This window comes from Gouania willdenowi, unplaced genomic scaffold, assembly GCF_900634775.1.
Source record: "Gouania willdenowi unplaced genomic scaffold, fGouWil2.1 scaffold_45_arrow_ctg1, whole genome shotgun sequence".
NCBI lineage: Eukaryota > Metazoa > Chordata > Actinopteri > Blenniiformes > Gobiesocidae > Gouania > Gouania willdenowi.
The window spans coordinates 700-25,721 of NW_021145208.1; the positions used below are offsets into that span (position 1 = coordinate 700).

Genomic DNA, 25,022 nt, shown 5'->3' on the forward strand with positions numbered 1-25,022 from the left:
AATGGATATGTTTTGCAAACACACACACACACACACACACACACACACACACACACACACACACACACACACACACACACACACACACACAGTTAATCATGGATAATTTCATATTCTAACTATCGTTTAATCATTTAACTATAACTAATAAAGTAATAAAAACCACACAGACTATAACATATCTTACAAAAACCTTAACATATCTAATTTTTAATTGATTTTAAATATCAAATGACAACAGAGTAAAAAATATGTTACTTAGATTCAAAACCAATTGTTTCATTAGTTTAAAACCAGAAACAGGAAAACTAGAAAATCAGAAACCTATAAAAAATGGTATATTTCTGATTGGTTTTAAAAATCAAAATAATAATGATAACATATTATATTGTTTTGTTCGTTTGTATAGATCTAAAGATAGATCTTCAGAAAAGTCTGACCCTGGGTCAGTTGGGAGTAACCCCCCATGGCTGAAGACTGCAGTATGCAACAGTAGACCCTCAGAGCCACGGGAGAAAAGTTTGAGAAGTGTTTTTACTACTGGCATCATTTTTTAAAGATGGAGTTTCTCCATACATGCTCTATAACAGTGTTTCTCAAGTGTACCCCTTAACCATCTTTAGCGGTAAAATGACAAATATCTATCATCTAGTTTATTTCCTTCTATTGGTTTCATTGTTAGGCTTCCTAATCAATGAAAATATAGGTTTTAATATTTTTGGTGAAGGCGTCTGAGCCTTTTTTTGTGTCAGTATATTTCTACATTTATATTGGGTTTTTTTTATGGTAAAATGTGGGAAAGCTTGATATCAAACATATTTTAATATCTGTTAACTACATATGTGTAGAACTGTAACATGGTGCCCCAGTTTTGCGTTAAATTATAATTGACAATTTTTATAGAATTTTCATGGCAATTACAATTACAAAGTCAATTATCTAAAATCAATTTAAATACAATTACGACGGCAACAATTTTTTAAAATTACAATTATAATTGACCCCCAATCCTTTCAATTATAGCAAAATATAAATGGTGCTAGTTTGAAATCTTAAAATATTGCTTGTAAAAAGCTGAATGTAATTGCATTATAATAATGTGTGCTTTGTGTGTCCAGCTATGAACAGTAGATCTGGCATTGAAATGCCCAGGAAGGTCCTGTTCTCTCCTGACCGGCTTCTCCTAAAATGGGCCAGGGTCCATGACATTGGTGCAGGTCTGATGAACGCGGGGAACACCTGTTATCTTAACTCAGTTCTCCAATGCATCACCTACACACCACCGTTGGCAAACTACATGCTGACCAAGGAGCACTCCAAGACATGTAATTATGAACTTTTACACCATTGTTGATCAGTTTTGGTATATCTATGCGCTCCTTTCCAGGGTAATTCCTCTAATGCTAATGAGAATTTGCTCATCTTTTATTTTTGTAGGTCACGAACCAGGATTTTGTATGATGTGCATCATGGAAAACCACATCCTACAGGTATTTGCCAACTCAGGCAGAGTCATCAGGCCTACTGGTGTGCTCAAGGAGCTCAAAAGTAAGTGACACCAGCAAAGCTATAATATTGAAGCGTTGCAGGTCATTTTTACTAAGACGACATCAAAATCAACTTTTCTTGTGTTTAGCTTTCCTAAAATGTTTTTTTTTTTTTTCCAATTGCAGCGATTGCAAAACACTTCCAGTCTGGAAACCAGGAGGATGAGCACGAGTTTCTGTGATACACAGTGGAAGCTATGCAACAGTCCTGCTTACCTGCAATCAAGTAAGTTTCATTCACCTTCCAGCATAGAGCAGGGACAATAAAAAATATAGCTTTTCATTTTTTTTTTCAATTAGTAAAATGTGGGAAAGCTTGATATGAAACATATTTTAATAATTGTTACCAACATTTGTGTGAAACTGTACATAGAACTGTAACATGGTTCCCAGTTTTGTGTTAAATTATAATTGACAATTTTTTTTCATAGAATTTTCATGGCAATTACAATTACAAAGTCAATTAGCTGATCTCAATTGCAATTTAATTACAATTATGAGAGCAACAGATTTTTTTTAAAATTACAATTACGCCATATTTGTAAATAATTATCAATTACGTGACTACAATTAGAATTGACCCTAACCCTGGTATCAAGTCACATGTTGTTCGTTCTTGTTTGACACCATGTTTTGTGCTTCTTATAGACTGGACAGGCAAACGCAGGCAACCACGTTAATCCACCAAGTATTTGGAGGCTATTTGCGCTCCAGAGGTATGATATTTGTTACTTTTTTATACTCCAACATATTGTTTGTGTTCTCATGGTTTGACTCAACTACATACTGTACATGGTATTGATTTATTTATTTTTCCTTTTACAGTGAAATGTTTAAACTGCCAAGCCGTTTCGGATACGTTTGATCCTTTTCTGGATGTCACTCTGGATATTCAGGATATTTGTTGGATTTCATCTGATTAACGTTTAAAGATTTGTTCATCAGAACATGATCAGTTAAACTGTTTTCTCTTCCCATGCAGAAAGCTTCCACTGTGTCCGAGGCTATGGAGCAGTTTGTAAAGGCAGAGCAGCTCGGTGGTGAAAACGCGTACAAGTGCTCAAAGTCAGTGAATAATTCTTTACCAAATGTCTGCTCTTTTTCTTTCTTATAATCATAGTAGTTTTCCAGCAAACTAATGAAACAATTATTTCCTTCCATTAGATGTGAACACATGGTCACGGCCACTAAGCGATTCATAGTTCATAAGAGCGCCAACGTGCTGACTGTCTCTCTTAAGAGATTTGATGATTTCACTGGAGGGAAAATCTCAAAGGTATCCTCACTATGTGCAAACAGAAGATTATCTCATGTATTCTGTTGGTTTCCGACTGCTTTTAATTCCTGTTTTGTTTGTTAATCAGGACGTGAAATACTCTGAGTACTTGGATCTACGGCCATTCATGTCTAAGACTCAAGGAAAGCCTCGGATCTACAGCCTGTACGCTGTACTGGTTCACTCTGGGCACAGTGATCGTTTTGGTCACTACTTCTGCTACGTCAAGGTACTGGCACTGCTTTTTACCTGCTAACCCAGTGTTTGTCAAATGGGGGTACGCAATGGCAATACAGGGGGTATTTGAGAAAGAGAGAGTGAGGAAAATTAACAAATAAAAGCATTATTTTTAGTTAAAAATGATAATCATACTAAATAGGCAGTGGTTATCGGTTGCTGTATCAACATTCTATCCGTACGCAGCGCCCCCATTTGACCAGTTTAGGTCACGTGACTAAGACTAAACTTAACCCTAAAAGTTGTTGCGATATTGGGTTATAACCTAACCCTAAGATGTAGTTGTACTTTGGTAACCGTACTATTAGCACCGTACAAATAGACACTTTCTACTAAATATTACCAGCATCTCACAAAATGACAACAAAAACACACAAATTAAGAGAAAAATATAGTGAATAATACAAAAAACAGACAACGACAAAGTGGCACCAAAAACACATGCACTAAGAGAGAAAAATACTATTAACAGTAACACACAAAACAACAAAGACACATTGAATAAAATAAATTAAAAAAACACACAAGATCACTTCAAAATATACACAAAAAAACAGAGAAACATACAATACGGCATAAGAAGTAACACCAAAAACACACACACAGAGAGAATGATTTAATCAGGGATTCTCAACTGGTGGGTCGCAGACCTGTACTGAGTGGGACGCGGACAGCTGGTCAAAAACAAATACTAAATTTCCCTCATGCTGTACTTGTCTTTTATTTTGAAATAAACTTTCCATTTGACAGAAATGCATGTTGACCAGGAAAATATGTAGATTTATGTTTTAAAAAAGATTATATATGTGTTGTAACGGCTATTTTTGAATAACAAAATTTGGTTTGAATTCTTAAAAAAAAAAAAAAAAGTGGGTCGTAATTTTATAACCGTTACAAAATGTGGGTCCCAGGGTGAGACCAGTCGAGAACCCCTGATTTAAATAATACCAACAACACAAAAACAACAACAAAAACACACAAAGTAAGAGATAAATATACTGAATAATAACAATTACAAACAACAAAATGACACAAAATGGTGATAGAAATGATTTTGATTAGAACATGAACTGAAAATATAATAAAGTGAATCTTGGTCTCACACCAGGTGGGAAATAACCAGCATTCATAAAAACCATAGAGATAAATGTAAATACTGTTTCATTCCACTTGTTTACAAAATTATATTCTTTAAAATGTGTGTTATCACTCATTTATTCCATCATTACGCTCTGTGCTGAAAAGTGTGTCAGGGTTGGGGTCAATTACATTTTTCAGTTACAATTACATTTTCAATTACATCTCAATTATGATTGCAGTGAACAGCATTATTTCCAATTACAATTAAATTACAAGTATTCCTTATCCTCTGAAAGTCAATTACAATTATGCCATATTTATAATTAATTATCAATTACTAAAGTTAAATTACGATGAATCACAATTACTGAGCCTGAAATAAATAACCTAATAAAAGTTAACCTTCCTCTTGTGTTAGCTTTCTGTTAGCATCTCTTATGACAACGGCTCCTAAATCAGCTGTAAAATACACTAAAAATAAATATATATAATTTAATTTAGTTATTATCTATTGATTACCTCATTAGGCTTCCTAATCAATGAAATTATAGGTTTTAAAATTTTTTGTGTGGGTGTCTGAGTCTTTTTTGTGTCAGTATATCCTTCGGTTTATTTATTGATTTATTTTAAATGCTAAAATGTGGTAAAGCTTGATATGAAACATATTTTAATAATTGTACATTATGCGTAGAAATGTACATAGAAGTGTTACATGGTTCCCCAGTTTTGCGTTAAACTAAAATTGACAAATATTCTGGAATTTTCATGGCAATCACAATTACAAAGTTAACTATCAAAACTCAATTACAGGATTTTATTACGCCATGATTGTAAATTAATGATCAATTACGCAATTACAATTATAATTGATCTGAACCCTGTCTTGTGTAAATGTCATTGAGAGCTATAGCTGATTGTGTGTGTGTTTTACAGGCGAGTGACAACCAGTGGTATAGGATGAACGACACTGAAGTGTCAAAAAGTGACATCAGTGCTGTCCTGAAACACCAAGCCTATGTTCTGTTCTACAACAAGTAAGTGATGATTGATTATTAATCATTTAAAAAGGAAATCATTTCAATACTATTTTCTCCCACTTGATTTAGTGGTTTTAATGGGGGAAAAAAAATCCTGTAAAACGATGAATTAGGGACTATTCTTTCCAGGAAAATAAAAGTGGTTTTAATCAAGGCTGCCATGTTAATTGTAATTTGTAAAAATGCTGGTCACTGTAATCGTAATTAAACATGGGTAATTGAAAATGTAATTGAAACTGAAAAATTTATTTGACCACCTTGTGTGTTTTTTTTGTATTTCAGGCAAGCGGCTCCTTTGACCTCCTCATCCCAGTCCAGTTTGTCTCAGAAGATTCCTCCTCCTCCTGCTGCTCCTGCTAATGTTAGCCACCACCTCTCCATTCCTTTAACTTCACCTAAATCTCTGGATCACGTTCTCACAACACGTCTCAATCTGCAGGTTTGCCTGGATGTCAGAGCACAGCCCTTATCCACCCAGCCACAAAGCTCTCAGGACTCCAAAAAACGGAAGAAGAATAAGATGAAGGAGAAGAAGAAGGCGAGGAATGAGAACAAAATTTTTTATACTATTATGTACATCAGCATTTTACTTAATCATTGCTTTTTCATGTAAAAGGAATAAACCTAAAGAAATCTCCCAAATGTATGTTGTATTGACTATTATTTCCTTTTAATTATGTCACATTTTGGTTCACACAATATTCTATTGTAGCCAAACGTGAAATGTCCTGGTACACAGTGAGCATGTGTAGTTAATGGGCCCAATAGACTCAATTATTTGCATCTCAACTCTGTGACGTGGTAGCTTTCTGTGAATGGGAATCCAACAATATTTATTGAATAATTCTCAGACCTGTGTCAGCTGGGTCTAGACTGCAATAGCTCTATTTTTAGGAACAACCAGAAAAAGTCAGGGCCCTATGGAGTTAATGCAGCTTCTTTAATTCCTGTGGTGACAGGTAACACAGGTAAAATTGTGAAATTAAAGAAAAGCAAAAAGCTTAATAGAGATAAAAATGTGACTCCTATAACATGTCATCCAAAAAGTCCACCAGTGTCTCCAGTAAAGTCTTTAAAATTAGTTCTTCTTAATGTTAGATCTCTTGTTAACAAGTCACTAATAATTAATGATATTATTTTGACACATCACTTGGACTTTTTATTTCTTAATGAAACATGGTTGAATGATGGTATCAGTAATACTATTCTCAATGAAAGTGCACCACAAGACTTTATTTATTTAAATAAGTGTCGTACTTACAGGAAAGGTGGTGGAGTTGCTATATATATATATAGATATTTCTGGTGTATTTTAACAGAGTCATCAGACGTGCTCCTTGCTGTGAGCTGGACTCAAACCCACAACCTGCTGCCAACACAAAGCCTGGGTCACACACACTCACACAGCAGGATAATAATAAGATTATTATACCTGTGTTAGTGAGAGGTGTCCACATCCTCTAACTGTGTTTTTCTCACTGTAACATATCAGGAAAATGTGTTTTTAATTTTTCCATTATAAACTACATTATAATTGTTATGTATTTGTTTGAGATGTGCTCTTGTATTAATATGTACTTTAAGATTAAAAGTGACAGTTAATGTAGTCTATCATCAAATATCTTTATTTGTTCTGGTTTGTAAACTGGACATTTCAAAAGGGCAGAAAAAAATACAAATAAAAATAATAACAGAAGATACTTATGTAAGAACTTTTAGAAAATAAAAAACAGTAATATTTATTGAATTATGTCGATCAAAGTGTAATAAATGCAGTTTTTTAAAAAGGAAAATCATTTACTATAATGTACATTATACTGTTGTCATGTTTGAACTCACCTTCACAAATTGAGAAATAAAAAACTAAACTTAGACTTTAGATAAATAAATGATAAACTGACAATTTAAGAATTACATATTTTATTGTGTAATATCCCTTCATGCACCATTATCTTTCCTCTTTCTCACTGTACTGTGTACAGGACCATGTGTGTGTAAATATCTCCTATTGTTTATTACCCTGTTTATTTATCTACTGCTGCTGAAACACTGTAAATTTCCTCTTTGTGGGACAAATAAAGGTTATATTGTTTTATCTTAAATGTAACACTTAATGATAAATCAAAAATAAACAGGTATATAAATAGAATTTACTTGTGCAAACAATGCAAAAAAAAAAATCCCTGAATCTATTTCCACATCTTAACTACAACTGTTAAATAGTTGTACAACTTCCAACTAAAGTTATATCGCTAAATCTCACCAGTAGATGTCCCCAGTGAGCTTGTGTTTATGTCTTGTTTTGTGCAGTCGTTGATGTTAGTTTGTCTTAAAACACTTAAAATCTATTGTTCTTATCTTTAATGAACTGAAAGTAGTGTTTACCATGTAAATCATCTTTTTCTGTATTCAGTAGACATTATAAATGTATCAAACACTAATGTACGCCTTAATATTATTGTCTTTATTATAATAAATAACTAGTTATTTTAACATAAGCACCACTGTTTGGCTCAGTGTAACACCCAATGTAATATAGTTTTGCCCTAATTTATTCATTTTTAGCAACTGCATTCCATATATATCTGACATATATTAAATGTTAGAATAAAATAGTCTTCCAGAAATTTTAACATATAAAAGTCTTAAATTTAGTTCTGACTAGTTATAACAGGATTTGTAAATATCTCAATTAACATCGTCACAGGTAAGAATATTAATCAGAATCAGAATTTCTTTATTTATCCCAGGGGGAAATTACTTATGTTACAGTAAATATTACATATAAAAAGGATAAATGTTAATCAAGAAAGAAAATGTTTTAAAAATACTTAAGTAAAAGTCTGTTAAAAATAAGGATTAGATACAGACACATTACAGCAGTAAAAAATAAGATAAATAATGTGACAGTGAGGTATCAGCTACCCTGATAGCAGTGTGTAATCCCCACTAGTTCTATTTACTGTAATATTACCAGTGAAAACACCACCCAATAGTGGAGAATAGGGACTTAAGGACACAACAACTCTGTGTTCCACAAAGAGGAAGACACTGTTCTACATTTACACATTTATTAGAGGAGTAATTACTAATGGTACAACTTCTGTTTTATTGATGGACAATGATATAATATGATGGAGAATTGTAGTCAGTAAAAAAATAAATAAATAAATCTGTTTTCCTTAATTTGTTCACTAAATTCCTGTAAACAATTGTTCTAATGCAGTGGTTCCTAAACTTTTCACAGTCCGTACCCCTTCAAACATTTAACCTGAGGCCATGTACCCCCTACTCCTGTACACTATAATGTAATGCAGCCTTTTTTAACCTTGGGGTCGTGACTATCACCTGGAATTAAAATGGAGTCCTCTAAAAATGTCTAATAATTTATGATTTAAAAAAAAAAAAAAACTGGTTTAAAATGTTTTAATTATTATTTTCAAATCATAACACCACACACAAAACAAACTTAAATAACTGTATTCTATGTTTTCACTTTCACCAAAGTTTCCTCTCAGCCTGTTGTTAATAGAAATAAAACACTTTCTCATCTGCTTTGCTTCACTTCATTTGGGGCCAACATTGTTGAATTGATTGATCACCACATTTGACTCTACACAGATATACAGTATGTATGAATAACGTGCTTCATTAGAGAAAATAACACACAGAGTATTAAGGAAATGAGTGTTTTTCTTCTTTTTTAATGTAATATCTTTATGTAGGTCAAACAGTCAAACATTGTTTTGGGTAGTACATGTGAGTGACATATATAACATTCTGTCAACTGGACCTTCCATGCTGTGGTGGGTGGGTGGGTGGGATCAATGTGTGACAGAGGGACATGATCACATTCACTATTCACTGTACAGTCTTATCTTAGTGCTGTATGTAACATTACTGGTGGTGTTACTTTGAGGGTCAGTAACTATCAAGGCTATTGTCTGCATCTGTAGGGACGAGGAAACGCTGAAAAACTCTAATACAACCATTTTCAAGTCCATGTACATCCATCGTATGAATGTAGTGTGTGAGTGAGTGTTGGTGGTGGTCAGAGGGACCGATGGTTCACTATGGTAGCCTCACTTCTGTCAGTCTGCCCCAGGGCAGCTGTGGCTACAATAGTAGCTTACCACCACTGTGTGTGGAGTGAAAGAATGATGCACATCAATGTAAAGAGCTTTGAGTGTCTATGAAAAGCACTAAATAAAATATAATGCATTAATATTATTATTATCCACAGGTATCCATGAAGTTACCGTAGTATTGTAGTTGTTGTTAATGAATTCAACCAGGACTCTAAGCTATGCTTTATGACGACTGTGTCCTCTAGAACTAAAGTATCATCTTTACCTGTCCGTCACTCATGTTAAAGTTGTGCCAACTAGCAAACAAATCATTAATATCTTTATATTTAAGTAAAAATCAATAAACAGATGAATATCCAGCACTGTGGATGATGTCATTGTGATGAACTCTGACCCAGAACTAGTCTCTGTAACTTAGTGCGAGATAATTTTTTTTTTATCCATGTCACCTCCAGGGCTCCGTATGTATTAGTGAATATTTTTGAGACAAATCTTTCTCATATAATGAATGGGGCCTTTTTTTTTAGCTTGTGTTGGTTAAAGCTGTTTATAAATCACCACCAGAAAATGACACTATTTTTACTAAATAGTTTCTTTGTTCAATACCTCTGTGAACTGTAATTGTTTATATTAATGTGTGTTCGTTACTGCAATTTTAGTAATATTATGTTAAATCTGGAAGTTTTGCATCTTTTCACAAAATATGAATATTAATAGTAAAACATTTTAGTCATAAGTATTTAAATTAAAAATAATCTTTGATGAGCCAACCCACCACTATCGATCTTTGATCTGTATCTTGCTTTTGTGCAATGCTTTACTATAATAATATTAATCATTTGTATTTTGAACCTGTTACTAAGATATTTAAATTGGCTTTTATTTACTTGTTTGTGTTCTTTTATATGTGTATGTGAAACATTTTCATCAAAATTTAATAAAATGTCAAAAAAGTAATTTTGCTCATGTTTTCTCCTCATGTAAAGCATCTTTGTGGATATGGTGAAGACCACTATGTAAGTGTTAGAAATTATTCTGATAATAATAATATAACAATAATGCAAATGTCAATTACGTGGTAATAAAAATATGAGGGGGGGGCAAAAAAAAATCTGGCCTAGTGCACCAGAGAGGCTAGGGTCAGCACTGCCCGTCATTCTTTGGTTATTTTGTTTAAAAACCAAATTAAAAAATAGAAAAAACAGATTTTTTTTTTGTTTAATTTAAAACCAGACTCAGGAAAACAGAAAAACCAAATACAAAAAAATGGTGTATTTCTGGTTGGTTTTAAAATCAAAATAACAATGGCAACATATTTTTTTCATTTTGTTTGTTTGTCTTTTTTATTATTATGAATATTTGGAATTTTGGTGTTGTTTACCATATCTGCATTGAAAAAGGAACCTTGGGATAAAATATTAATTGGAAAATATTTTCAAAAAAAATATCAAAATTATATTAATTCACTGGAACACATCTGTAACCTTTGCACACCCAGAAACACAATATATTATTACTGTAAACATCATGTCTGCTATTAAAAACTGTATATTACAATAATTAGCATATTAGCACACACTTAGCTATAATAGAGCTTTTCATCTGTAAACCCTTCTTAGAAACCAATGATCACACAATGTGTTGCCTGTTATCTCACGCTACGAGGTGACTATTGTTGGAATTGTCCCTGTATAAATAAAGTTTCATTGAATTAATATGTGACCTTTGACAAATAAACAGTGGTTGCAAATATCAAACTACTTATGTGTAACTCTATTGTAGTCCAGTCATCACATTTATAAACTATCTTAGTCATCTAGGATCTGTGCACCCTCAGAAAATCAGCTGCTCACATTATTTTGACCTGAAATCATCTGATTTTCCACCGTTTGTAATTCTTCTCCAGTCTGCATTGACTCCTCCCACCAGAGCATCATGTTTAAGGGAAGAAGAAAATGAAAATGAATGATTTATTATTCATTTTATTTATGAGTTAAAAATGCAGTTATCTTCTGAAAATGAAAAAACATTTCTGTTAATGGATTTTAAATTGAATTATGGTACAGATATACTTCCATAGTTTATACAGTTGATGTAGCGTTCTTATTCTCTATTACAAGTTCACAGAGAAGCTGCAGTGTTTGCAACTGTTGTCACCTAAAAAAGACAAACAAACAAAACAATAAAATATGTTGACATTGTTATTTGGAATATTTTAAAACCAATCAGAAATACACCGTTTTTATCTGTATTTGGTTTTTCCGTTTTCCTGTTTCTGGTTTTAAATTAATTTTTAAAAATTCAGTTTTAATTTGGTTTTCAAACAAAATAACCAAAGAATGAAGGGTACATGGATTCAAACATGATCTAAATCATATTATTTCTGAGTGTTGTTATCTGTTGATAACGCTCTTGGTTCAGTTCATTAGTTCTAACCTGATAAGTTAATAATAAATGAGTGTTCAATGAACACGCCCTCTGATGCTGTTTTGATGCACGGCACTGCCTCTCTTTAAACTCTTCACCACATTGTCCTTTTTGCTTTATTCCAGCCAGGAGAGGACCCTGGGCTATACCTGGAGTAGCAGCCTCTCTCCTCTCCGCTGCTGGTTTTTGATGGAACATCCAGCTGTGTCGTTGTGGGAAACATGCCTGTGAGCACCTCCCCCAGGAGGAATTCTGGGAAACAATGTTGGTATTGATGTCATACTACTACACTCTGCACTTAACACACCCAAAGTGTGTTGCCACGGTCCTCTCTGTCATTCAAACCGAGGTCATTGGTGATGCCATCCATGATCAAGATGCTACTAGCACATATAGGAAAGCAATCACTGAATGGAAATCATTGGTTGAAAAATAGGTGAATGTCAAGCAGCATTTTGTCAGGTCTGTTGTGTTGGTTTTTGTTTGCAATGCCTTTGAATTAGTTGTTTTGTGCCTGACTTGGCTAGCTACGCCACAAGTTTTCCCTCAGTGTCCTTAGGTCTCACATGTTAGATGGACCTTGAACTGAGACATGTTTGAATACTTTACATTGTAGTGTTGCACAAATGTTTGATCATTTTGTTTTTGCCTTCTTCACGTGACAAATCACAGCACTTTATACAGCAGCATATTATGTGTTTTGTTCATTGCTGTTTGTTTTGCTTTAAAAAAAAGTCTTAAATTGTCTTAAATTTGACATAAAAAGTGTGCAGCAACCACTGTTTCTGGTGTACGGTTCATACTGTTAATAAATGTTGATGGTACTCATACTCCTGGTTGTGATTCTGATAAGATGTTTATTCTAAAAACAAAAACTGGTTTTAAGGTTTTGGTTTTAGTTTTAATATAGATTTAGGTTTATTTCAAGATGAGTCAACTTGTATCAAGAAACAGCTTAATCATTTTTCACTAATACTGAGTCATTTTTTACTTAGATTAGTTGTTTTCTTCTTGGTCTGAAGCTTTAATTTGCAAAAATTAAAAAAAAAAACTTTTTTTCTCAAGAATTATTTGCTTATAGTCAGTATATGTAACTTATTATTGTGCTGTAGGAAGTTTGATTTTAAGTAATTTAATCTAATAATCATACATTTCTGCTTATTTTAACCCTTTAGAATATTTATCAGGACCTTCTTATTTTAAGATTCAACATCTTTTTTTCAAGATTTCTTGTTTAGTAAATTTAACTTGCTGCATGGACAGATAATGTCTCTTGTTTTAAGAATTCTCCTCAAATCTAGTGTTTTTTCTTATATTTTATCTCTAATTTGCAGTAAAGGCTTTGTTTTAAGATCAAATAGAGAGCAGCAGCTTTTCTGGGACAGTCCACAACAACATTAACTATGATCTTGGTCAACAGATGAACTCCTCTGTCCTGTTGGTTAGGACAACGTGTCTAACAATAAAAGCCCATCATCACAGAGCTTCATTTGGACATTTCCTGATTAGCAATCATTTATTAGCTTTAAGTTTGGACCAGACGTAGGCCACACAATACTCAATCTAGTATTGGCCACACCCCAAAGTAAACGCTCAAAATGAAGGAACAACACACAAAATAATAGCAAAACTGAACAAAAGGACAATAAAAGTACACAAATGTACTGTACAGTTTCACAAAATGACCATAAATATGCACAAAAAAAATCTAGAAAATACAACAAACAAACATGAATAACTCATTAAATACAAAACAAGAAGAATACACAAAGACCCTGTCCTCTGAAGCTGGATTTCCTCTTCTCTCTCTCTCTCTTTAACTTCCTGCATTTAATCAGTGTGTGCTGTACTCAGACTCTGGATAACTTCTTACCAGGCTAAATCACCATGGTAACTTAGGCTGAACACCTAACCTGGTCTGTAGGTGTTATATTGTATTACAGTGCATTATTCTAAATGGTAAAATAGGTTCTATTGTTTTCAGTGGTTTGTTGTGTCGCAGAATTGCATTGTTTTGTCTTGATATTTGAAATAAATACATGCTAACCACAATATTATTTCTAATGAAATTCAGTACATCGACACGTCTGCTATATGTTGTCACCACTAAAATGTAGTATTTTTTTTCTAGATCATCATCAACTCAGGTTGATCCAGGCTGATTAAAACCATCCCATCTGAGCTGGGACATGAACTGATCCATTTATTCACACATTAGTTCTTCTAATGTCTTTAAACACTTTTATTGATACACACAGACCTGGTCAGAGCAGGTTACACTCCCAGTTAGGATCATGGAAAATAACATTTGCTCCATCTCAGTATCTAGTTTAGACCTTTTTTAGACCTGTGTCCTGGGTATGATGGGTTTATGAGGTGAACAGTACTCAGCCATGTTGGGAAGTCCAGAAATCACACAGCATTTCACCCAATCATTGTGGTCCATGCCAGAAAATACTACAGACCAAGTATTTGTAGTGTAGTCATAGCACTCAACAATTCTGTTTCCTGTGCTACAAGAAACAACAAAGATCTGCTTGTTCATCACTGCAATGTCAAAGAATCTGTGTGTGTGGACCATTTCAGGGACATCGTACCAGGTGTTGGTCACTGGGTCATAAGCCTCAGCAGACCTCAGATCTCTGGACCCATCGCATCCTCCAACTGCAAAAATGTGGCCCATATATGCAACGACTCCATGTCCACACCGAGGTGTTCCCATAGGAGTGATCAGTGTCCACTGGTTGGTGTCTGGGTTGTAATACTCAGCAGTATTCAGTACTCTATTACTACATCCTCCACATATGTAAATCTTGTTGTTCAGTGTGGTGCAGCTGGCGTAGATCCTCTCTTCATTCATTGATGCAATGAGTGTCCACTGGTTGATGTTGGGCTGGTAGCGTTCAGCAGTTCTTCGTGAGGTACCATCATCATCCCTGTAGCCTCCCATAGCGTAGATGTATCCCTTTAGCACAGTAACACTCACAAAGCTCTGTGACTCCTGCATTGGTGACATCTCCTGCCAAGTGTGTGTGACTAGGTTATACCTCCACACTCTGTTAGAGGGGTTGGTCCAACTTAAACCACTACCCACAATGTAGAAGCATCTACCAAGGAAGACAGTGCTGTAGAGGTCTAAGTGAGTCATGGAATCCTCCAGACTAGGATTAGTCTGAACTGTGATCCAGCTGTTAGTTCTGTAGTCAAAGGCCTCTATAGTCTTAGAAAATATTCTAACCATCATTAAGACGGCGTTTGGCAAACGACGGCAAAACAAGGTGTTGTTGATCCCAGACTCAGAGCAGAGTAACGAAGGTTGAGACATGACTTTTAGGGTATCAGAGACCAAGAGGTGGGACTCAGGGTTTGTTTTTACCACATCATTGTTAAGCACATTGTCTGTGATGTAACTTTTGTCCATCAGCCCCAGTCGTACCTTTGGTAACAGAGTAGAAATGGCTCCCTGTCGTTCCTCAGGCATGTGGTTTATCCATCTTAAAACACTTTGATAAACTGTGCTCTCCTGGGTCACAGTAAGGTCATCCTGACCCAGGATATCAGTCAGCTCCTGCTCCGCAAGCTGCAAAAACTCTTCACAGAGTGAAACCTCCTCAAAATTCTCACAGATAAAGTGAAAGGCCTCATTCTTCAGTTGAAACAAAATGGGAATATAACAGGCATTTGCAAACTGCCACAGCCCAATGCAGTTTTCTGTACAGAGATGATCCTTAAGGACATCAAAGCATGTTTGTTCCAGACTCTTTACATTGAACTGATGCACTTCCATCATTAGATCAAAATTATTGCTGTTGTCAGAAATATAATAAGTAAAGTCACTGAGTCCAAGGAGTTTGTGAAATGTTCTGACAATGAAGGTCATGTGGGGATCCAAGCATTTTAGAACTTCAAAGATCAAAGCATTTTAGAACCTAGAAGATCAAAGCATTTTAGAACCGAAAGCTTCCATTTCTTCCAAACAGAATGTTACCATAGTTACCAGCAAAAGAGCTTTTGCTGAGTGTTGTTAAGTTGACAATTTGTTATATTCTTCAGTAATTTTGTTATATTTTAGTTTTAGTGCATGTAATATAGTTCACATACATAATATTGTTGTTTCATGTTTTCAGCATTTCTGATTGATGTTTTATAATAAAATACAAACATAGGTTTAATATTTGAGTCTCTGTTTCTCCAGTGATAGGCAGAGGTTCTGGACACTGGACTGACTAGGGCTTCTGTGCCCCAGCACGTTTGACACCTATAGTCTGGATTGTTTACCTATTCTCAGTGAAATTATGCTGTTCCTGTACCTGGTTACAGAACACTTTGTTGGCATAGTACCGACCTTCCCTTCAAGACAATGATAGCAACACATAGTCTCTGATTTTCCAAGTTTGCAGAAAACGGGAAAACAAAAAAATAACTTCCTGAGAACTATTTACACAGTTTTGCCAGATTTTCCCAATAGAAGTGATGTTAAATGTTAAATGTGATAAATATACTTCCTGCACTAAGTAACCTCACAAGTTCATTACTTTGCACTTGATCTGGTGACATGTTGGTAACCACGGTGATGTGGTTGAGTGAGAGCGCACAGAGCTTCTCGATCAGCTTCTGAACGTGTGCGCTGGGCCAGTGGTTTTCTTCTGTAATCAGCCGTTGAATAGAGCAAGTTTTACACAAATCACCAGTTTCAGAGCAAAAAGCTGAGAAAAACAGGCTTTTTCTAAAAAAAAATATCTCTCAGTGACTTTGAAGCAATTTCTTTTGCTTTATTGAAAACTATAACATTTGAACATTGGTATCCTTTCGCTTTTATTTATCAAAAAAACAACATTTGGCTCCAAAACTGAGCCCATTTATTGCAATTTAACCATGTAGTGTTAATAAGTGCCAGTTAAGTCAACTAACTTACTACTAACATATAATATATAATTTCTGGGCTCAGCCTATTTGCTATGGTAACCTAGAAACCTGTGTGTGTATGTGTTTGACAAACACTGAAATTATGTTTTTAGCAGCTGAGAAAATTAATTTATATCAGGCTTAATAAAGTATTTCTATTCTATATAAAATATTGTGTTGCTGACATTATTAGAATTGTCACAGTGATGATCAGAGAACAGAGAGTGTTTAAAGTCCACAACACTTCAGAGCACAGGCACTGAGACGTACCACAATATTTAATGCTACAATTTCTCTAATTTAATCCCATTTTTCTCAAATATAAAGTTTTTAAGGCTTTAGATTTGGCTACATCACATTTAATACTTTACCTTTTTAAGGATTTAAAGACCATCTACCCTGGTTTGTGTGTACACGTGTGCAGTGGTTGATTCTGATCACACCACTTACGTCTCCTCCTCTGGCGGAGTACGAGGCTCCACAGGCTGCTGGGTGTAGCCGCTGTAGCAATCTGAAGCTAGAGTTGCCGCATCTATCGGACTATAACTGTTTGATTTACATAAATCTAAGATTACCTGATGGTCGTGTACTATTTTAGAGAAATTACGCTGCAGGTTCACTGATAAATTATTAGAACAGTTATCTGCTGTTTTATATCCATGCTAATGCTAACCTCTGCAGCTGACAGACACACAGCCAAATACACATGCGTATGTCAATATATCAAGGCTGGAAAACTTCCACGTTCATTTTAATTTATTGTCCGGTTAATTTATGTATTTATTGATAATCGGCCCAGGTCTAAATTAGCGCTACATTACCTTGTTTCAGTCACACTTGTATAAACAGCATGTGGATGCTTTTGGTTCAGATGCTGCATCATTGAAGTCGTACTGCTGTGGTATGACAGGTATTGTTTACAGTAAACACATGATTACACCTTGTTTTCTTCATTTTTGAGGATGCAATGATTCCAGACTTTAGACGTTCTCTGTCTTTTACTCTCCGCCATGGCGCTAAACTAAATGTAGAATGTTTGTCACGCATTGATGACGCACTAGCGGTGTGCGGTTCCTGCGCGTATAGTGCGTATCATAGGAAAGTAACAATGCTTCGAGGCACAATTTTTGCCTTGAAGAATTTTTTAAATCGAGTAACTCTATGAATCCTTTCAGCCCTAGTTCAAAGTTACCAAAAATGATGAAAAAAGTGGTGAAATGGGATTTTAAAAACCAGATAAATTGGTTGAAAGTTGCAAATTAGAGAGGACAAAAACAGACAGAAAAAGTGGTAAAAAAGGGTTGAAAGAGTTAATATTGGAACAATTAGTTTGAACTGGTGAATAATGAGTACGACAAATGGTGAATATGGTTCAAATGACAAAAATAATAATGAAATATGGTGAAAAGAGGTTAAAAGTGACAATAATGGGTCAACATGTGCGACATTAGGTGGAAAAGTGGTGGAAAGGGTTTATAAGTGCTGAAAATGTCTGGAATGTGGAAAAAATGTGCAGAAAAGGCATTGAAATGTGATGTAGATGTGCCAGAAATAGGAATAATGTAGCAAAAATACATTAAAAGGAGCCAAAAAATGGCAAGAAAAAGTGATGAACTTGGTTAAAAATGTGGAGAGTTTGGTTTAGTTGTAGAAGAAGGATAAAAATAAGCAAAAATGAGCTGAAATTATTCAGAAAATATTCTTAGTTTCTTGAAGGCATCTGGTGAATCCTTCAGTGTCTAATGACTCCAAATGGGGTTTTGACCCCAAGGTTGAGAACCCTTGCTTATTATCAGAGCAGTGAACTCCACATGTTGTGGAGTTGATGAAATGGTCATTTAAAAAATAATTCATGTTTTCTCTGTCCTTTTTACTTGCTCCTGAGGGCCGAAATGGATGCTCTAAAGGGCCGGATTTGGCCCCCAGGACTGGAGTTTGACACATGTGCTTTAAACTGTTGCTTCACTACGTCGGTCTTCCTTTTTCCTCTTGCTTTGTCGTGTAACTGTTGTGCCTACCGCTGTAATGGCCACTTTTCTTGCTGGAATGTCCACCATTGCACTTTTACTACAGGAAGGACGTGAACACGCATCTACTTCAGTAAAAAGATCTCTGATTGGCTGAAATGTAGCGTTTCGCCCCTTGTTTTTCTAAAGCTCAGATACAGAGCCATGAGAAGGAGCAGAGGTCCAGAGTTTTCTCAGAAAACTTTGAATTACAATGTCATCAAAGGATAGGATGGATTTATGACCAAATGAAGCAAAAAAGAAAAAAAGTACATACTGCAGCTTTAAGTTTATGTTTTTTAAACCTGCTGGAAGTGTGTTGATTGGGTGACCTCTGATTTATTTTAGTTTTCATTTAAATTCTGATTGTCAATGTTGTGAATGGGTGAGTTTTTGTATATGTAGTTAAAACAGTGTGCTGACCTAATAGTTTCTCTGTGTTACCAGGTGAGGATGGAGGACAATTATACAGTCAGATTCATGAAGCTGTCTGCTGACTTCAACAGTGGAGTAAAAGTCAAGATCAGAGAGTTTGTGTTGTATGACAACAGTGAGCGTCAGACATGGGACTGTCTACTGATGCTTCCCAACACCCCAACAATGGCTCTCAGGTCAGCATTAGTGAACTGATATCACATGACCGCTGCTGCTGCGTTCTCTAGCTAGTGGGCGGGATAACACTACAGTCAGGATGACAGCGCTAGAGATGATATAGAAACTTTTTCTTTAGGAAAAACGACAGCTTTTAAAAGATGGAGACCAACACCTGAGCTACCAGACCTTCAGCAAAGGTAAAGTCAGAAAATTGTTCATACTTTTCACAGTGAATGGAACAAAAGGAAGGATTGGCTTTGTGGATGCTCCTCACTGAGGCTGTTCTGAGTTGTTGTTGTCATTTTCTCCGTGTTACTGTGTTTCCAACACGAACAACAGATGTGCTGCCGTGTCATGAGATATATCTTGCTGGGAGAGTATGGAGGCTATATTAAATAATAGTTTATGTTTCTTTAATGGTGTTTACGATGGCTAAATGCTTGTTCATGTGGATCTTGTTGGGTTTTTTCTTTCTTATTATGAATTTTATATTTTGATAAGCGCATTGAGATGACTTGTAAATTGCTTTATACAAATAAAGTTGAATTGAATTGAATTGAATTGAATTGAATTAACACTTGCCAGCAGAAACATATGAAATTTGTCATTGGTGTTGACATTGGTGGTCTCAATTTGGAACGCCCAGCCTACCCAACCCTAGTGGTCACGACACGTCACTGATGTCAATATAGTGTAGAAAATTTTATATGTAGTTACAAGTATATCAAATAATATTATTAATAACAAACATTTTTTTGTTGATGTTTTTGTATTACTACAAAAAACAACTTGAATTTGATAACACACGATCACGTCAGTCAACACAATTTCTTGCAACATATCAAGCATTCTTATTAATCCAGCACGTGAGCAGTTAATCAAATATTTTCCTACATTAATAAAATCTCTATTTTCTTCCAGAAGAGTCATTTTGTTGGTTTAGTTATCTTACCAGAAATTTAAAACATATTGTTGATGATAGTTTTTAGGTTGACAGATTGTTTTATCATGATTTTATTGTCAATTTCATTCATCATTAATAACCTCTGTAAGAAATAATAATTCATTATTTTAATATTTTCTTATAACTATAGGGAGCCTTTGCAGAAGAGTCAAAGATCCAGCTCCAGAGCCACAGGTTACAGACCCCTGTCCAGAGAAAAGGAAGACGACATCATGGTGATGAACCAGATGCAGGCAGTGGACAACAGTGGATTAAGCTTTTAGACTTTGAACTTATTTTGTAAATATTTCTATTTTTAGAAGTTTGCTGTTTTTAATTAAATGTTTTGTCAAGCACAAAAAAAAAACACGGTGTAGTTTTTTTTCAAAGACTAATCTTCATGCATGTTTATTTTAAATACTCTGGGTCAAAAATAATAAATAATAGGAAAATGCTGTAGTTAAAATAGTAGAGAATTACATTTTCTTTTTCTCTTAATTTTAACTGTTTTTTATCCTCTGCCATATATACATGATAATAACATAACACCTAAATTCAATAAAATATCACAGATTAACTAAAAGAAATAGAGCAAGCAGCTAATCACTCAATAGGGCAGTTTCAAACCATTACGGTACAATATTAAACTATTTTAGCATTAATAAGCATAAAAGATGTTGAGTCGTCTTACAGCTATAAACTTATTACTGAATTCTACTGAATGAGTATGACGTAAACATAAGTATAAACATCTGTAATCACACACATTTCAGTGCACATTAACACAATCCTAACCAATGTGTGGCTTTACCACTTAATGTGACACTTTTCATGTTCAGTGAAAAATGATCTGCAAACATGTCAACTGCACTTAATTAATAAAATATAGAATAATTTTTAGAAAAAAAGGCAAACAATACCTTTTTTACAATCTTCAAATGATTGCACAAAATAATCAACCTGGTAAGCCATGGATGACTAAGACTCACTTAACATTTTCAATATAAAAACATATAAAACTTGTTGAATGTAAGAAAATTTAATACATAATAAAAGAAATATCATTAGGTTTTAAAGTTGCTGTTTATTTATTTTGAATTTATTTATTTATTTGTTTTTTACATTTTGATTTGTTTATTTAGTTTTCTACATTAATAAAAGTTTGTGCAGCAGACAGAGAAGTCCATCTGTCTCTAATGTAACTTCCTCAAATGTCTGTGTGCTTCTGTGCACTCGCATCTCCAAATTGAACGAGCAAAACGCTCATTTCAATAGGGGCGTGTCCACCACTTCTGCACGTGCACTAATCATTAGACGTTTTATGGTTCTTTTTTCAGACATTCAGTGTAAGCTGCATGGCTGACACATCACACGCTGTCAGTGAGACACTTCTGAGGAAGGAGAGAGACATCACAGAAACTGTCAAACAAAGGTAAAGAGCAACATCTAATCTTACACAGAAATTGATTGTTTGCTTCTTTGTAACTGTGACTCCACAGTCTTGATTTTACTTTTCAGCAAATCTTCTCCGCAGTGAGACTGTGGAGGTTAGAAAGGAAAATAAGCCAGGAAGAAGGCAGATCTGAGTCAACTCTGACCTTACGTTACCATGGTTACCATGGCTCTTTTATAGGGACAGTCCTCAGAAGGCCATCATTACAGCGCGTCTGTGTGTGTGTGTGCGTGTTAGTAGTGGCAACTGTTTATATATTATGTATCTGATTAATTCACATTTGTCAGTAATAATAATTAAATAATTGATAGTTAATTTTAATAATAAAATGTTTTTAAAGTGTGTACAAAATGCACATAATTTGTTTTGAAAATGTTGATATTGTTCTTTACACTTATGTTATAAAGGTCCCTGTGTGACAGACATGTGGCTTTAACTGACTGACCTTATTTTAAGGATTTTCCTCTGAAAAACAGGAACTAACAGGTACATTATGTTATAATAGTTATAGAGGAAACCCCAATTACGTCACAGAATAAACATTATTATATATGTATATATATTAAGTATTGACATTCTGGTTGAATTTTATGCAACAAAGCATCATCTCAAGGCAAGGGCAAAATATCCAGATATATATCATATATCGTGGTATAGCTGGAAAATATTGAGATATTTAAAAAATGGCCATATCGCCCAGCCCTACACTGAAAGAAATGACTTTTGGGTGTACTAAATTTTATTGTGTAAAAGTACATAATTCCTACTTTGTAAACATAGGTCTCAGTGTTTACTAACTTTTGTCATTTAAAATTGTGTACTAATATGTGATTTAATTATTTAAAATAATGAATTGTATAGGAACTGTAACAATTACTGTAATTTTAGTATTAATCTGTTTTTTTTAATTATTGTAACCATTATGAAAACCCGAGTAAAATTTACTCCAAAAAGATCAGAGCTCAAGTTTGAATTGGCACATGCGCAGTGGGACACTTACAACCCGGGATTCAGTCTGGTAGTCGGTTAGGACGGACTCTTTAACCAAAGGCGAATTCAGTCAAAGGAGCTGTTACAGTACTCCAATGTGCAAACATGTAAAGGCTAAGGTAAGTAACTACTTTTCATTTCTGTTTTTAGTACAACAATATACATATTTTTTGTTTCAGTATATTATCGCAGACGAGGACGTTAAGAAAACAAGGCACCTCTTTGCGATGCAAGCGCCACAAGCATGGCCACACAAGCCCCTCTACTAAAAAGTTGGAGCTGTATTTTCGCTATTTTATTTTATTTTTTTACTTCTCGCTACAGGAAAGAACCGAATGCAAACCACTGAAAACAATTAACGCAAAATCCAAATCCATACATTTTCAGCAAGTGTCGCAACTGTTACGGTAAATACTACAGATCCCATCATGCTTTGCCTTGGCACGTCACGTGTGCTCGTCAACCAAAACAACGATGGCGGGTGTTTTGAGACTGTACGGGAATGCCTGTTCTTTCGTCTGCAAAGAGCTTGTTCTCGTTTCTAAAACTTATCTCTGGGCTGTGAACAGAGGACCGCGCGCTCCCGTTAAGCCTCCCGTGCCCCGGTATAGTTAGATTTGGAGCTCGTTCTGGATATCATGCTTTTCATTACAGTCTCACTTTCTCACGATGCAAAACAAAATAACCACTTATGTAAATGCGACTGATACTTATGATTATTACTTATGCTTAACAAATATTAATGGCACGTCTTGTCTTATTATATATATTACTTTTTTATATAAGAGTAGGCTTTTTTGAAGCACTGAAACCTTTCTCTGTTCATCACCACTAATACATTCTAAAACCCCTATACTGTTTATCAGCTAATTCACACAATCACAACAACGTGATGTTAGTCATTTTGAGTCATTTTCTAAAACCTGTCTTGCAGAAAAGTCCTGAAACTGAAATCCCTCAGATTCATTTGGAACTTTCACTCAGGTAAACATTTAACTATAAACATTTATTGTTTACCAGCTAAATGAATTGATTAAATAAGTTTTCTTTTTGTATTTTTGTCCTACAGTGACCCATATTTCTCAAAAGACAAACGGCAGGCAGCATAAACCCTTCAAGCACCAGCCGGTATGTTTGATTTGGAATCTCTGTACCAAAATTCCATCAGTGCATGCTTATTACCTGTTAACTATACTGTTACAACAGTTTGGTCACACAATCACAGCAAAGATGATGTCATTAGTAATTTTGAAATGACCTAAAATGTGTCTTTTAGAAAAGGGGAGAGCAAAGTAATCCTAACTGAGACCACTAAGATGCTACACACTTTCAGTCTGGTAAGCATTTAACTGTAAACATTATTTATTGTTTGCTAACTAAATTAATTAATTTAATTCCTCATTTCTTTTTTTGTTTTTTTGTAATTTTGTCTTTCAGGGGAGCCATACATTGAAGTCTAGGGAGAGCAGATGTCACAAAGGAGATCCAATAGGGAAGAAGGGTGGTGCTATTGGAGCAAAACTGAGACCTGTCTTGGACAACCTGAGACAGGTGTGTTTACTTGGTCACAATTGAACCTGTCTTGAACTTGTGCTGAGTGCATTAAATATTTTTTTCTTTACTATTAATAAATTCCTGTCTGACTGTTTACAGGACCAAACTGTTGAGATGAGACGTGGAGATGTGATTCGTGGATTAATGCTCTACCTTGGTGAAAAAGAGGAAGACCGGCCTCTTTCTAGATTGCCAGGTAAAATACTTGAAATTTGTATGATTGCCTTTATGATTATTAAATTAGTAATCATTCTGTTACAGACAAAACATACTCAAGTTTATTATTTATTTTAGTTCACTGTAATATAGCTCGGGCATATCATATTTTACTTTAAACTTGTACGCTGTTGAGTATGTGTTGAAGTAACTATTGCTCTCTTTTATTTATCTAGGTGGACAACTTGGAGGATGTTTGTCAGCACAACATGAAGATCGCTGTTGTTCGTGCTTCCTATGCTGAAGAGCCTGTGGATGTTTCCATTGTTCTTGATGGCAAGGAGATTCTGACTGGATGTGGAAATGCTGCAAAGGCATGTACACTGCTAATGGGTCTCATTTATTCCCTGAATCTTGCTTATCCTCCAACACTGCGTTACACTTTTGAAGTGTTCCAGAAACTTTTCTTAGATTTAGATGCAATAAAGCTATCCCCCAAAGTACAAAGCCTGAAAATGAAGTTGCTGTCCAAAACTTAAAATATGACATTTTGTTCAGCTTAAGCGACTTGTCATGCCATTACCGTTATAGGATTTTATGCTAGCAAGTAGTTTTGTTATGGTGAAACACCTGCACATGTTTCAAAGTGGTTTTATTCTTGGATTTCATTTGTAAGCCATTATGTTTTGGAAGTCACTTTTTCATGCAGACTTTAGACAAATTTTTGGT

At 34.8% G+C, this 25,022-nt stretch overlaps 1 long non-coding RNA gene and 1 pseudogene across 1 annotated transcript; both read left to right on the forward strand.

Moving 5' to 3' along the window:
• The first annotated feature begins 1,122 nt into the window (after nt 1–1,122).
• LOC114460485 (ubiquitin carboxyl-terminal hydrolase 42-like) lies at nt 1,123–20,424 on the forward strand (annotated as a pseudogene).
• A 3,015-nt stretch (nt 20,425–23,439) lies between these two features.
• LOC114460484 (uncharacterized) lies at nt 23,440–23,899 on the forward strand. The gene is made up of 3 exons (XR_003673650.1): nt 23,440–23,567; nt 23,653–23,711; nt 23,860–23,899. It is a non-coding gene; the product is annotated as an uncharacterized LOC114460484 (long non-coding RNA).
• Nucleotides 23,900–25,022: the final 1,123 nt, after the last annotated feature.